The sequence below is a fragment of the Theobroma cacao genome, chromosome 4 (assembly GCF_000208745.1).
Source record: "Theobroma cacao cultivar B97-61/B2 chromosome 4, Criollo_cocoa_genome_V2, whole genome shotgun sequence".
Classification (NCBI taxonomy): Eukaryota; Viridiplantae; Streptophyta; class Magnoliopsida; order Malvales; family Malvaceae; genus Theobroma; species Theobroma cacao.
In genome coordinates this window covers 13,415,036-13,432,210 of record NC_030853.1, presented here as the reverse complement: position 1 = coordinate 13,432,210, position 17,175 = coordinate 13,415,036, and the positions used below count along the sequence as shown (strand labels likewise).

The 17,175-nt window shown below is 36.0% G+C and overlaps 1 long non-coding RNA gene across 1 annotated transcript; it reads left to right on the top strand.

Moving 5' to 3' along the window:
• On the top strand, positions 704 to 2,570 carry LOC108661703. The gene is made up of 3 exons (XR_001927477.1): positions 704 to 741; positions 1,436 to 1,559; positions 2,303 to 2,570. It is a non-coding gene; the product is annotated as an uncharacterized LOC108661703 (long non-coding RNA).

Genomic DNA, 17,175 nt, shown 5'->3' with positions numbered 1-17,175 from the left:
AAAGTCAATTGAGGCATAATAAGGTATTTTGGGTACCAAGGGGACAAGAGGAGACAAGAGAAAATTTTATTAATAAAATAATATTAAAATATTAATATTTTATTTAGTGTCAAAATTTTTCATGAAGAAGGAGTATATGGGCATCTTAAGTGGGGGAGAAGAAGAATGAGAAAAAATTTTCGGAGAAAAATGACATTAATGGGGCCGCGTGTCTTTATTAAGTAAAGATAGCGTAAGTTAATAAATATTTTAAATATTATAGGGACACTACGTTGGAGTACAAACTTCATACTTTATTTGTACATATGTAGAAGAAGATAATAGAAGGAAATTGGAGTTAAATGAGTGTTGCGAGGACTAAATTAAAATGGAAAGAAACTTAAAGGGTAAAATGGTAATTTTGCATAAAGTTTGGTCAAAGCTTCCAAATGAAGCTTTGACTCCCATCTTTATCAGCCCAAAACAGTCCTTATCCTCTTAGCAAGATATTTTCTTCTTCATTCTTGAAGCTTCCAACGCCATTCTCTCATTCTCCCATGCAAAGCTAATTGTCTTTCATTTTATTTCCTTGTTTTCTTTTCATTTCTTTTCTCTTTTTGCTTCATTCTTCTCCCAACTTCTTGTGCACCAAAGTTACAACTTCTAACCCCAATTTCCAACACATATCAACTCTAGGAGAAGAAGAAAGAAAAAGAGAGAAAGGAAGAAAAAGCTTGGTTTTGGTGATTCAAGCAAGGAACGGTAAGAATTCTTGTTTTTGGCTTGAGTAGTCTTTGAAAATGAATTAGTGACTTAGAGAAATCTCTTGTGGCAACAAAGATTGGCTTGATTAGAGAAAAATTGATAACATGTAAGCCAATAAACCCATGGGTACATGAAGGACTCAAAGTGGAAAAGGAAAATGGTAAGCTTAACACTATGTTTTAAAGCCTACGGTTAGTTGAATATTGTGGGGAATTGTGGTTGTTGAAAGGATAGATTTGCATAAGCTAGTTGAAAATTGTTAAGATTATATGGCATGTCGTTTGAAAGAAATGAAAAAGGAATATTGTAGATGGAGGATTGGAAAACAAAGTATTGAAAGTTAGATAGATAACGATACGTTTAAACTAGGAAATAATCGAGTGAAAGTGAGAATAATTGTTGCTGCCATAAATGTGGATTATGTGTGGAAATATAAGATGGATTTGGGCAGAAATTATTTAGAAAGGTTGAAGTAGGCACGTGATATCATAAATAAGTTACCGGTGATATAATCTAAGGAATTTCATAAGCAAAGGATGTAAGTAATTTTGGTAAAAATGTATTAAGATGTGAGTTAATTGAAGATGGTTTCATGATAGGATGAAAATATAAATTTGCGTAAGGATTGATTGATTGAACTGCTGCCTGTATACGTATGTAATTAAATATATTGAGTTCGTATTATTGCTAGGAAGTGCAAAGATAAAGTTAGAGAACTATGGTGGCATGCTGGAGTAAATAACGAGCGACCGGCCAGTGAAAATAGTTAGAGACACCTCCAAACAAATAGCGACTTAAAATCTCATTGTTGCCAGGTGAGTGAACTTGCATTAAAATGTCTTGGGATATACACATATATGTTTGATTAAATCCTCCAAAACATTTTATTGGTTTTTCTTCAAAAACTTGTATGGGAACAAGCCCTTATGAAATGTTTTTATGTTATGAAATGGATAGTGTGATGAATTCATATGTTTTTGTATAATGATATATATTTATACTATGTCATAAATGGTACCATTGTGTGACAAATGCAACCATGCATGTGCGAAGTGGGCGGTGCACATGCCAGTAATAATGCTATCGTGATAATTGCAACCGTGCATGTACGGAGTGGGCAGTGCACATGTCGATGATGATGTACATGAGCTAGATGAGGTGTGGTGGTATATTAATTGATATATGCTCAAGCATATGTATATGCGATAGAAAGATTATGATTATAATGTGATTATATGGCATGATAAATCTTGAAAATTTCCCATTTACATGTGAATTGATTTTATTACAACAAGAACATTCTGTTTATACTGCCTTGCTTGGATGATTGCTGGAAATTTCCTCTCTTTCCGATTTCCTGCTAAATATGGTTCCTTCATTATGAAATGATTTAATAACCCGGAGTTGATGGAAGGATTTTAATAAGAACTTGAACTAGGCTGCACTGTTTTTGAACTTAAATGCATCATGATTTCTAAATCATTCCTTGTAATTGCTTGTTCCCTTCCTATATTCACTCACTGAGTATGTACTCATGTTTTCAACTTCATGTTTTCAGATTTAGGGGTGGTTGAGACGTAGATTGAGGTGTCCATGTACTCCCATCTTTTGGGTAGGTACTTTGACATTTAGTAGTCATATCTCCCATCTAGAGTCACTCCGTTGACGGTCAAGTTCTAATTATGTGTATATGACTATTAGTTGTGAAAGGCTGAGATTCACTTGTTAAATTATATGTATGTATATAATCGTTGATGATGCCATTATGAATACATGACTAGGTTTTATGAGTTGTTTCCAAAGGAATTGTAATTGAGTATTATGAATTTCGGATTCTAAAGGAATATGGATTAACATATAAGATCATGTAAGTAGGCTTGCTTGGGCCTGGTAGGCTGAGCCCATTGGTCCCTTACGCCGGTCATGGCCCAAAAATTGGGCTATGACAATTTTCATCATAGTTTACATAATCCAAATAGACTCCTAAATTGATCTTTAAAGCAATTTGTGTATCAAGCTCAAATATAGGACTCCATATGGCATTTAGACTAAAATCAATATTTCTAAGTCATTTAACTTCAAGCAACTAAATCCACAACTAACCCTTTAATCCTTTGACTTCACGCTAAGCATAGAAAAATTTACGCTCATCCTTAGAGCAAAGTTGTTTACTAGCCTTTTACTTCATGACCACATATCAATAACAACAATCACTGATTTTCACCCTTGAGTTAATTCATGTATTTATAACCCTACACCATAATAGTTCAAATCAAACCTTGGAATCTCGCAATTACTTAATTGAAATCAAAACTAACTCCATCTAAGCTACTATACACATATTCAATACATATTAGCAGATAAAATATTTCAGAAGCCCAACACCATTTATGTATGGGCATAACAAGCTCAATTAATGTAATGCACTTATCTTTGTGCTCATAAGTATTGGTTTACAGCTCCTTCAATACTCAAAGTTATAAACTTTAAGTGAATTACAACCATCACTATTCGTTCCGATCAAGTATGCCCCTTATTACCTTTATCACATGTGCTCCTTTATATTGACCTCAAATATAATCCATAGCCATCCAATTTTCTTCCCATTGACAATCATGGGCTCAAGTTATAACTCCACCAAATGAATGAGTTATTACTGACCTATTAGTCCAGTTACATTTCCCTCCATCCTTAATCTGATGAATATACCATCACACTAACCTTTTTATTAGGAACGTTTACTTAAAATCTTCCAACAACAGCTCATGTCTCGGGTGATATCTCAAACTCCGACGACGGTACCATTTATGACCTTTATATGAGGTTAGCAAAAGGGTAGGTTATTAAGAATAAGAGTTTATATAGCCTACTGCCTATGACTTGTGCTGCAGTCACAAGCCATAAACAAGACTCTACATTAACTCCGACAACTCCGTTGATTGACATGAGAATCCCTAGGACTCGACTGAACCTAGAGCTCTGATACCAACTTTGTTATAGCCCAATTTTCAGGCCATGACCGGAACAAGGACCCAATAGGCATAAGCCCACTAGGCCTTACTAAGCCTTCATGTATGAACTTGTACATTAGTCCATGTATCATCCATACTCCCTTTTTAAGATCTATAAATCATAATGTTCAAATAACAACTTCATTGAAATCAATTCATAAAATTCAGGTATATGCTCATAATGGTATTCATTAATCGAAATATACATAAATAGTTTGCAAATGATTCTTAGCAAGTTACATCCAGTTTACATGTACACATTCAAAGACTCTGACCTTAGCAGAGTGACTCTAGGCATGGGTGCTAACACTTAGTATCATGACAAACCTACCGAGCAATGGATAAGGAAGAGCACCTCGTCCTAGGATACAGTCACCTTTAACTCAGAGAACCTAAAACATGAAGTTTAAAAACGTGAGTATAAACTCAGTGAGTGAACATATGAAGGGAACAAGCAACGATAAGGAAAGTTTAGAAATCAAGATGCACTTAAGTTCAAAACAATGCAATTTAGTTTATTTCTATTTAAAAACCCCTCATTCAAACCCTTGGTCGTTTAGTCACTTGATAACGAAAGAGTCACGAACAACAAAGAAGTTGAGAAGTGAAAACTTTAGTAGAGTTCAAGCAAGTCAAGCATAATAGATTGACTCTCACCACAGCGAAAAGGCATTTTTGCTACAACAAAATTTTGGCCAAATAAAATCCAAAGGGCTTTCACTGCCATCGAAAAAATCCACTCATGCCACATTGCACATTAAATTGAACACATTGACAATACTCAAGTTTTCAACAGTCAATGCAATCACATATTAAATACAAACAACTCTATATAGTAAATATAAATATATAAGCACATACACCACCATCTCACCCGACTGATGTGCATCCCCCCACATTATGCACATAGTCGGACACCCCATCTCACCAAGTTCATGTGCATCCCCCCACATTGTGCACATAGCCAGACACCTCGTCTCACCCAACTCATGTACATTTGTGATACCCCAACTTCTATAGGCTTGTAAGTAAGTATAGATGTAATAATATGAGCTAGGGGTAGTTTTGTCATTTTCTCTAATAAGCTTACAAAAGAAAGTTTTATGATATTTTAAGGCCTAAATAGGCATAAGACAGTATAAATGATGTGTGCTGATGAAAACACGAAGAAAACTATAAGTTTCAACAATTTTCATAACAGGGGCAAAATGGTCATTTTTCACCTCGGGTTAAAATTTTAAGTTTTTATGAACCCGAGCATGTTTAGACCATTATGGATATTGTCCCAGTGTTAAAAGAGCAAAAAGATTGCATAAAAGATTGGAGGAGAGTAAGTTAATTGGTGAAGGGGCATTTTCGTAATTTTAAAGGAAAAGATAAGATTGCTTATAAATACCTTGAATTTCTAGCAGCTTCTTGAATTTTCTAGCAGCTAGTCTTCTTCTTCCCTTCTCCTCTCTCACGTTTCTTCAAACTCCATGGAAGCTTGATTTTCAATCTTCCATAACTTTCTATCTCTAGCTCCAATTTTTATGCTTTTGGTGCACCCTTCCATAAACCATTGTGCTATTTCATCTTCTCACTTCAAAAACCTTGAAATATCTTGTTTTCATACTTTCTCTCACTAGCTGGGCATTCTAGAAAGAGAAAAAGAGAATCACTCCATTGATTTGGAAGCTATTGGAAGAGAATCCAACTACAAAGGAACCCTAGGGTGAGTGATGCACCAAGTTTGATTTTTAGCTGCAAAAAATGGCTAGTAATTGTGATTTATGAGCTATTTTATTGTTTAGTATGTTCATTACTTTTTAGTGATTAAGATAATGAACATAGATAGCCATTTAAAGTGGCAATTGAAAACTAGCTAAGAGATAGATTTTAGAGTTCATAGTGTGTAAATTAATCTATTGTTTATGTTAATGTGATCCTAGGTTTTTAAGGAAGCACCATCATTCCAATTGGATCATTAGGGGAATTTGAGTCAACTAAAGGTTCTACAATCAATTGGTGAGTGGACTACCTTCAAAACTGATTTTGGGAATATGATGGATTTGACAAAGTGTTTAAATGATTTTATACAATTTTTCATGAAAATGAATGCCTTGGGAACAAGCTTTTGAGAAAAGGTTTATGTTATGAAATGTGATTATTATGGATTTCTATGTGGCTGCATTATGTTGATATACATATATGCTTGAGTATAATGTTGTGTAATTATATTGACTCGGCTATGTGCGAGTAGGGAGTGTGCATAACCCGGTGATGACCCAGCCATGTGCGAGTAGGGAGTGCGCATGAGCTGGTGATGATGATGATGGGATGGTGTGATGATGATGATGGGTATATATGTATATATATATATGTAAATATGTGTGTTATAGGAAATTGATGGATAATGGGTTATGGTTGTAACGCATGTGAAACTTGACATGTTAAACCTTGAGAAATTGTTATGTGTTTTTATGTTGGTTTGGACCTTTTGGCAGGGTGGTTTTTCCTTTGGGAGAAAGGTAAATTTTGCATTGATGCCCTATATTTCGCTACAGCGAGAAACTCTCTGATTTGGAGGGGTATACTGGTCAAAAACTCGCTGCAACGAGGATGCATTTTTGCTGCAGCGAGAATGACACTGTAGCTTTTCGCTGCAGCGAAATGCATTCTCGCTGCAGCGGGAAACTTTCTGTTTTCTGGGTTGCAATTTCGCTGCAACGAAAAACATTCTGTTTTTGGGTAGAAATTTCGCTGCAGCGAAAAACTTTTTATTTTGGTATCCTATCTTGTTCACTTGCTGTCCTATCTTTCACTTCTTTGCTACCATATCAGAGCATGGACTTCCAACATTAAGGATTAAATGAGTTAAGTTTAAAATGAGGAGGTTTAGTGAGAAATCCTCGGCTAGTTGAGAAACCCTCGTTCGGTTAATAACTAAATCCCAATGTCGCTGCAGCGAAAAGGCATTCTCGTTGTCCTATCTTTCACTTCTTTGCTACCATATCAGAGCATGGACTTCTAACATTAAGGATTAAATGAGTTAAGTTTAAAATGAGGAGGTTTAGTGAGAAATCCTCGGCCAGTTGAGAAACCCTCGTTCGATTAATAACTAAATCCCAACGTCACTGCAGCGAGAATGCCTTTCCGCTACAGCGAAGATTCGTTGTCTTATTTTACTTGTTTGTGTAATATTGAAGTTTTCATTCTTCAAATGGTTCATTGTGTATGGATTCATGATTTTTAAATGATCAATTATTTAAGGGCTTGATGAGGGATTTTTAATAAGAATAGAAACAAATTGCATTGTTTTGAAAAAGAATGCATCATGATTTCATTAAAAATTCCTTATGGTATGCTTGTTCCCTTCCTTCTTCACTCACTGGGTTTATACTCACCGTTTTTTTTTTACTTCATGTTTTCAGATCACGAGGCAGCCGGTAACTAGGACGAGGTGTCCTTGTAGACTTATACCCATCTTTTCGGTAGGTGTCTCGGCATTCAGTAGCTGTACATTCGTCCGAGTCCCTCCGCTGGAAGTCAAGTCTTCTTTTTGAGATGTATAGGCGAACCTAATGTACATTATTGGAATACATGTTGTAGACAATGTATGTATATAATAAATGAGAAATGCCAATACGAGTTGGCAATATCTATTACTATTTATGATGGAATGATGAACACGTCGGACTATTAGGCTTGCTTGGGCTTAGTGGACTACGTCCATTGGGCCCATGCGCCGGTCATGGCCATAAATTAGGGTCCTGACAGCATCCTCCCACATCGTGCACATAGCTGGACACCCCATCTCACCCAGCTCATGTGCATCCCCCCATATCGTGCACAAAGCTAGAGTCATCGTGTGCATCCCCCCACATCGTGCACAAGCAATATGATCGCTTTATGCATCCCCCCACATCATGCATAAGCGATATCATCATCATGTGCATCCCACCACATCGTGCACAGCTAATGCCATCATGTGCATCCCCCCATATCGTGCACATGGGCAATATCACCATCCATCTCCCTCACAACCGTGATTATCGATAGGTGCACACTCACCCCGCACATGCATGATTGCATTTTGTCACATAATGTACCATTTATGACATAGTATATATTTATATATATATATCAATATTATACAAAAACACATGGATTCATCACATTATCCATTTCATAACATAAAAACATTTCATAAAGGCTTGTTCCAGTGCGAGATTTTGAAGAAAAACCAATAAAACGTTTTAGAGGATTTAATCAAACATAAATGTGTATATCCCAAAACATTTTAATGCAAGTTCACTCATCGGTATTTGTTGAACCTTTAATCGACTCTAACCTCCCTAATGGTCCAAATGGGGCTGAGGAGCCTTGTTGGAACCTATCACGTTCAAAAACATCATAACCAATCCAATTTACATTAATATCACTCCAAAAGTTCTTTCCCAAATCAAGCTTCAATAGCCATTCCTATCTATCTTCCGATTACCATTTGATTGGCTTTTTTGTTTCTCTACTTTAGTAACACTAGAAATAGATAAACAATTTCAGCAAATAACATAACTCGTAGCTCTAATTGGTAGCCATCATCAGCAACTTAAAACCAGTCATAATTCATCACTTACCTTTGTGATTGTAATGAAATTTTTTCCTAAGAGTCCTCAAGCTAACATGAAACCTCTTTTTCTCTCTCTACAAAGTTCAATTAGTGAGAGAAAGTATTGAAGAAAGACTTTTAAGGGTTTGTTTAAGGTGAAGGAGTAAAAGAGTATGAAGAACCCCACAATAGGGTGTCTAAAGCATGAAAATTAAGGTTAGTTTGAGAGAGTGATGGAGGCTTGGGAGAAGCTTTCATGGAAGAGGAGTGAAACGTGAGATGGGAGGAAGAAGAAGAAAAAGTTGCTAGAGAAATTTAGAAGTTGCTGGAAAAGATGAGATCTTTATAGTTAAAGCTTGTCTAATTTCTCATGCAATTACAATAATGCCCTTAACAAGGCCACTTGTCTTCTTCCTTTTCTTGTGCAATCTTTTTACTCTTTTGACACTAGGAAAAGGTCCAAAATTCTCTAACAAAGGTCCCTTAAATAGCCCCCAAAATCCCTAGCTTCAAAAATCCCATAAACTTGTTATTTATTGAAATTATAGTGAGGGCCACGGCTTTCAATTTCTAGCACCGCGACGCTCAAAGGTTCTACCAAATTATGTTCCTCTAGCGTAGTACTATCACTTCAACAAAGATTTTGACAACCTTACTGCTAGAACTGGGCAAAGTGGTAAACATCACAGTTGTATCCCTACCTCTTAGCTTTCTAATGGTCTAAAAATCATGTCATTTGGACTTGTTTAGTGGGAGAGATACTTGAAAAATTAAAACATATGCAAATAGGGCAACAGTCCATTGTGCACTTTTCTTCACCAATTGAAATTAATTTTGATTCTATGCCTATCAAAACATAAAATAAATATAAATAACCTAAAACTAGCATTGTTAGCCACCCTATCAAGGTATGGGGTACTACAGAAACATCCCCTCATATCACTTGGGTTGATGAATTCTCTCTTGACCACTCATTCACCTAAGCATGCTTCATGGCATATCCCAAAACACCCTGTTTAGGCATCTAGTCGCTTACAGACCCGTAGGGGTGAAATCAAAGTATGTCATTCCCCATACAAGAAGACTTGGCGTCTCAAGTCCAAAGACTAATTGCATGACTATCACATGAAAACATATTCTATAGACACTTGAGTGAAATACCAAATGGAGTTCTCATAGGGGGTCATGTTCACTGAACTTGTTTTTTAACAAGCACCTACTTGTTATCCTTAAGTATCCCATATACTTCAATTTATGAGATCAATTGCTTACTTCCTAAGTAAGGAAGCTTAGCATGTACCAGTCTTTGAGCATTGTCAATGCCCTATCTTGATAATACAATGGCCAGGAACAATTTTAGGATAATGCATAGTGATTTCATAACTGTAACAACTTTACAATTCTCTTGCAAAGCCTTTATGTTCCATGGGCTTCATCCAATTAGTACTTAGTAACTCCTTATTATTGCACTAACATGAAGGAAAACCTTTATCATATATAGTTATGTGATTAAGTATGCATTAAATGATAATATATATTCCTTGATCAATCTAATTGGTCCAAGGGCATATACCAACAGCATCGGCATTCATCTTCTTCTTTTGAACCTAACATGTAGTTTGGATTTTTAATATTCTCTCTTTCTTGTAATTGATGGTTTATGAGTTGTTTATTTCAATATTATGCTTAATGCATCTAATTGAATGGCCACCAATTAGATTGATATGGTAACCTAAATGCAACTTGGAAAAGGGAGTTTAGTGTAAGCCTTGGATGAAATAACATATACTCAAATTTAATTAGTTCATTGATTGATTTGTTTTGCGTGTAAGATTAGAATATACTTACATGTCATATGTAGTCATATTAGAGTCTAAGCTTAATAAGTCTTTCTTTAATTCAATTGACATAGGAATATAGTGAATTGGTTGAAAAAGATATTTTGATAAGAACATTAGAAGAGACTTATAAATAAATTAGAACACATTTAGTAAGTTAAGAGAGAATAAAAAAGATTTAAGTGAAGTGTTGACAGGAGATGTAACACCCCGTACCCTCGTATAGAAGCTAATAGGACCTTATTGATAAGACGAAGGGTCAATTGACATAAATTTAAGTGCCAAAGAGTGGTAACGGGTAAAAAAATATTTTGAAATATAATAATATTTTATTAATAAAATAATATTAAAATATTAATATTTTATCTATTGTTAAAATTAGTCATGAAGGAGGACTATATGCTAGTTTAAGTAAGGGAGAAAAAGTAAGGAAGAATTTTGAAGAAAAATGGAGCGAGTGGGGCCCGCGCACCTTTATTAAATTATAATACCCTGTATCTTGATAAGGTGGCTAATAAAGCTTATCGGATGCCAATTGAGGCTAATTAGAGTATTTAAAAGTGATGAAAGGCAAAAGGAATGGTTTGGATAAAATATTCTACGCGTGAAAAAATAATAATAAAATAATAATATTTTTATCGAGAAAGAATTAGCAAGATAAAAAGTGATTTGGAAGTGAATCAGGGCATAATAAGACATTTTGGGTGCTAAAGAGACAAGTGGAAATTTTTGGAATAAAATAATATTTTATTAATAAAATATTATTAAAATATTAATATTTTATTCAATGTCGAAATTTTCATGAAGGAGTATATGGTCAATCTAAGTGGGGGAGAAGAAGAGAGAAGAAATTTCAAAGGAAAATGACGTTAATGGGGCCCGCATGTCCTTGTTAAATAAAGCTAGCGCAGGTATGTAAATTTTTTAAATATTATGGGGACACTGCGTTGAAGTACAAACTTTATGTTTCGGTTGTAAATGTGTAAAAGATGATAATAGAAGGAAATTGGAATTTAAAAGATTATGGGAGGATACAATTAAAAAGGGTGAAAACCTTGGAGGGTAAAATGGTAATTTTGCATTAGTTTGGTCAAAGTTTTCAAAGGAAGCTTTGACTCTTTTCTTTATTATCCATGACCGGTTCTTATCTTCTCCAGCAGATATTTTCTTTTTGTCCATGCTCCCACGCCATTTTCATGCTCCCATGCTATTTTCACCTTACCACCTTGCATTTGAAAAAAAAATAGAGATAATCGGCTAAAAAAAGAAAGGAGAGAGAAGTGGGAGGCTTGGGTAGTAAGTGATTCAAGAGTAATTGAAGAAATATCAAGTGGGTCTCAAGATTCAAGAAACATAGGGTAAGGATTTTTGTGTTTTAAGATCCTGATTGGTTAAATCTTTGGAGGAATAATGCGGGAATCATTTTGTGGTAGCTATGGTATTCATGGGTGTGAGGAAATTATGAATTTTGTGTAACACCCCGTACTTTGATATGTTGGCTAATAAATCGAATGCCAATTGAGATTAATTAAGGTGTTTAAAAGTGATGCAGGGTGAAAGGCATAGTTTGGAATAAAATATTCCACACGCGAAGCAATAGAAATTAAATAATAATATTTTTATTGAGGATGAATTAACGATATCAAAAGTGATTCGAAAGTGAATCAGGGCATAATAAGATATTTTTGGTGCCAAGGAGACAAGTGAAAAATTTTGAAATAAAATAATATTTTATTAATAATATAATATTAAAATATTAATATTTCATTCAAGGTCAAAATTTTCTATGAAGGAGTACATGGTCAATCTAAGTGGGGGAGAAGAAGAACGAGGAAATTTAAGAGAAAAATGACGTTAATGGGACCCGCGTGTCTTTATTAAATAAAGCTAGCACGGGTAAGTAAATATTGAAATATTGCGGTGATACCGTGTTGAAGCATAAACTTGATATTTTATTGATACAAGTGTTAAGGAAGAAAAATGGAAAGAAATTGAAATTAAAAGATTGTGGGAGGATACAATTAAAAAAGGTGAAAACCTTGAAGTGTAAAATAGTAATTTTGCTATTAGTGGTCAAAGCTTCCTTTGGAAGCTTTGACTCTTCATCCTTATCCCATGGCTGGTTTTTATCTCCAGCCAAAAGATATTTTCTCCTCCACCTTCATGCTCAGAATGCCATTTTCACCCACCCAATGCCATTTTCATGCTCCCATGCCATTTCACCTTGCCACAATGCATTTGAAAGGAAAAATAGAGAGAATCGGCCAAGGAAAGAAATGAGAGAAAAGTAAGAGGCTTGGGTATGAGTTATTCTAGAGTAATTGAAAAAATATCAAGTGGTTCTCAAGATTCAAGAAACATAAGCTATGGTGCCCATGGGTGTAAGGAAATTATGAATTTTGTTCAGTGAAATCCAAGCTAAAACCAAGTGGTAAGCTTAATGCTACAATTTGAAGCCTATGATTGGTTTAATATGGTGAGAATGATTGTGTGCAATATGTAGGGTTATTATGATGTCATGGGTATGGTTGGACGGTAATTTTATTAATTGTAAGCTTGGAAATAATTGAGTGAAAGTGAGGATGATTGTTGCTGCCATATATGTGGATTATGTGTGGAAATATAAGACGAATTTGAATGAAAATTGCTAGAAAAGGTTAATATGGGTGTTAGAGTCATAATTAAGTTGCCAGTAATTATAATTTAAAGAATTACACAAGTAAAGGATAAAGGCAACTATGGAAAAAATGTGTCAAGATATAAGTTAGTTGAATAAGGATTCATGATTGAAGGAAAAAGAGAAGTATAAACGATGTACACTAAAAATATTGAATTTGGATTGTTGCTAGGAAGCAAAAGTAAAGATAGTACACTGTGGTGGCGTGACAGAGGAAATAACGAGCGATCGACAAGTAGAAATAGCTAGATACGCCTCCGAAGTAATAGAGATGTAATATCCCGCTATCGTAAGGTGAGTGAACTTGCATTAAAATGTTTTGGGATAAATGCGTACGTGTTTAATTGAATCACCTGAAATGTTTTATCAAACTTTTCCTCAAAATGTGCATGGGAACAAGCCCTTGATGAAATGTTTTTATGTGGTAAAATATGTGATATAATGAAACTATGTGTTCTATATTATGTGGATATTTGTATTATGCTTTGAGTGATAATGCTATATAATAGCTATAACCGTGCACGTACGGTGTGGGAGTGCACTTGATGGTGCCGGTGGTGTACGGTGTGGGAGTGCACATGCCAGTAATGATGTAGGCAAGAGTGCGTGTGATGATATTAAAATGTACATGTAGGGAGTGCGCATGGTGATATTGAAATGTGCGTGAGGGAGTGCACATAATGATATTGCCTTGTGCGTGTAAGGAGTTCACATAAGCTGGGTAAGGCGGTGGTGGTATACATGTTTATATATATATATATATTTACTGTATATAGAGATTTGGAATTAATATGTGATTGCATTGACTGTTGAAACTTGATTATTGTCAAATGTGTTTAATCTGATTTTCGTTGCAACAGGATTGGATTTTTATAGCAGTGAAAATTCCCTGACTTTCATTTGCTCAGAAAATTTGCTACAGTGAAAATGCCTTTTCGCTGCAGCAAGAAACTCTTGGGTGGTTATTCTTTCTGCCCCAAATTTCGCTTCAGTGAGATTCGCTCCGCTATGCTTGCCTTGCTTGAATTTCCTAAACGTTTTAAAATGGGTTGAAAAACAGCACGGTTTCACTTCCTGATTTCCTGAAACTTAAGCCTTTGTCGTTTAGAAGGTCTGATGCATCGGAGAAACCCCAAGTTTTCTTGGATAGTACAGAGAAAATTTGTAATGCTTTGGGATGTTCTAGTACCAAATCAGTTGAACTAGTCGTTTTTCGATTAGAGGATGTGGCACAAGAGTGGTATGGCTCTCTATGCAGAGGTAGGCCGACGAGTGCAATATCGTTGACTTGGAATAAGTTTAGTACAGCTTTCTTATATCAATTCTTACCAATCAGTGTACAGAAGGCAAGAGCTAAGGAGTTTGAGGCATTAGTGTAAACCTCAAGTATGACGATGTCGAAATACGACATCAAATTCACACAGTTGGCTCGGTATACACCCTATATAGTTTCTATAGAGGAGATAAAGATTCAAAGATTTGTGGATGGGCTAATGGAGCCATTGTTTAAGGTTGTAGCATCCAAGGATTTCGATACCTACTCCGCAGCCGTGGATTGCACTCAATAGATTTAAATGAGGTGCAGCGAGAGTAGGGCTACAAGGGATAGAATAAAAAGGGCCAAGATAGAGGGCCATCAGGATCATAGAGACTTCAGTAATGGTATTTCATCTTCTAGCCATCAGGGCCCACACTGGGATTCACGGTTACCCCAACAAGGGAGTGGTTTGCCTAGTGCCAATATTGGGGTGGGACAAAAGACCTTCAGTGTTGTGAGTTAGCAAGATTCAAGGTAGGGTGCCCAAGCTATCAATCGTTGCACTATTTGTGAAGTATGACATAGTGGACGATGCTTCCGTGCTATGGGAGTTTGTTATGCATGTGGTTAACTTGGACATTTGAGGAGGAGTTGCCCAATAGCTAATCAATTACAAGGTTCTGCTAGCAATTCTACTCAGTCGGCTTCATTTACTCCTTCAATAGATGCCTCATCTGATCGAGAGGCTAGCGGGTCGAAAGGTCGAAGCACTGTTGCTTCCTTTTAAAGCAGACCGTTTGGGTCTAGATGTCAGAGTTTTACGAGTAGGGGCCATGCGAGGGCATATGCTTTAACATCGCAGGAGGCCTAGACATCCAATGTAGTGGTCTTAGGTACCTTTTCTATTTGTGATATGAATTCTCGAGTATTGTTTGATCCTGGTTCTACCCCATTTTTTGTTTCTCCATGTTTTGCACCTCAATTAGGTAAAGATCATGTTATGAGAAAAGAACAATTAGTGGTGTCTACCTCTTTAAGGGAGGTATTTGTGGCAGAATGGGAATATAGGTCCTGTGTAGTTCGGGTCAAGGACAAAGATACTTTGGTCAATCTAGTGGTATTAGACACCTTAGATTTTGATGTGATTTTGGGAATGGATTGGCTATCACCCTACCATGCCAGTGTGGATTGCTGTCATAAATTGGTTAGATTTGATTTTCCAAGTGAGCCATCATTTAGTATTTAGGGGGATAGGAGCAATGCTCCAACTAATTTGATATATGTCATGTCTACAAAAAGGCTATTAAGATAAGGTTGTCTCGGTTACTTAGCTATTGTGAAAGATACCAAAGCAAAGGTCAAAGATATAAACCAAGTGTCAATAGTGAATGAGTTTATAGATGTATTTCCAGACAAACTACCAAGTTTGACTCTCGAGTGGGAGATTGAATTTTGTATAAACTTGATTTTGGACACTCAACCCATATCCATACCCCCATATCGAATGGCACCTGCGGAGCTTAAGGAACTTAAGGATCAGTTAGAAGATTTGTTAGATAAAGGCTTCATCTGCCCCAGCATCTCACCATGGGGAGCATTGGTGCTATTTATAAAGAAGAAAGATGGGTCACTTAGATTATGTATTGATTATTGATAGCTTAATAAAGTGACGGTGAAAAATAAGTACCCCCTTTTGAGAATAGATGATTTATTTAACCAACTACAAGGAGCACAATGTTTCTCTAAGATAGATCGGCGATCTGGGTACCAACAGTTAAAGATCAGGAATGAAGACATACTAAAGACTGCATTTTGAACAAGATATGGGCACTATGAGTTTTTAGTGATGTCATTTGGGCTTATGAATGCCTCTACGACCTTTATGGATTTGATGAACCGAGTGTTCAAACCTTATTTGGATAAATTTGTGGTGGTATTTATTGATGACATCTTGATATACTCTAGGAGCGAAGAGGAGCACAAGCAACACCTTAAGATAATGCTCTAAACTTTGAAAGAACATCAATTGTATGCCAAGTTCTCCAAGTGTGAGTTCTGGCTCAAAAGTGTTGGACTCTTAAGACATGTGGTTTCTAAGGATGGAGTACAAGTCGACCCAAGGAAATTTGAGGCAGTGGAAAAGTGGCCAAGGCCCACATCAATTACAGAGATTAGAAGCTTTGTGAAGGATTCTTCAAAATAGCTACTCCTTTGACAAGGCTGACACATAAGATACAAAATTTGTGTGGTCAGATGCTTGTGAGGATAACTTTGAGAAGCTTAAGGCTTGTCTCATCACTGTTCTCGTATTAAGCCTACCGCAAGGCATAAGGGGTTATACGATATTTTGTGATGCATCATGAGTTGGTTTAGGGTGTGTATTAATGCAGCATGGCAAAGTGATTGCATGTGCATCAAGACAATTTAAAAGACATGAGCAAAATTACCTCGCACATGATTTGGAGATGGCAGCAATTGTGATTGCCTTAAAGATTTGGAGACATTACTTGTATGGTGAGACTTGCAAGATATATATAGATCACAAGAGCTTAAAGTATATATTTTAGCAGAGGGATCTTAACTTGTGGCAACGTAGATGGATAGAGTTGCTTAAGGATTATGATTGTACTATTCTCTATCATCCCGATAAGGCAAATGTAGTGGCGGATGTCCTAAGTCGAAAATCCATGGGGAGTCTAGCACATATATTTGTGGATAGGAGATCTTTAATTTAGGAGATGCATGGCTTAGGAAATATGGGTACGCATGTTGAAGTTTTAGAGACAAATGCATTGTTAGCACATTTTAGGGTTAGACCTATTTTAATAGACTGGATTAGAGAAGCACAAAGTAAAGATGAGTTTGTAGCCAACGCCTTAGAGGACCCTTAAGGAAGGAAGGGAAAAATGTTTACTAAAGGCACAAATGGAGTATTGAGGTATGGAACTAGACTTTATGCGTTCGACAGTGATGGATTGAGGAGAGAAATACTAGAGGAGGCATATATGGCAGCGTACGTGGTACATCCAAGAGCTACAAAGATGTATCAAGATTTA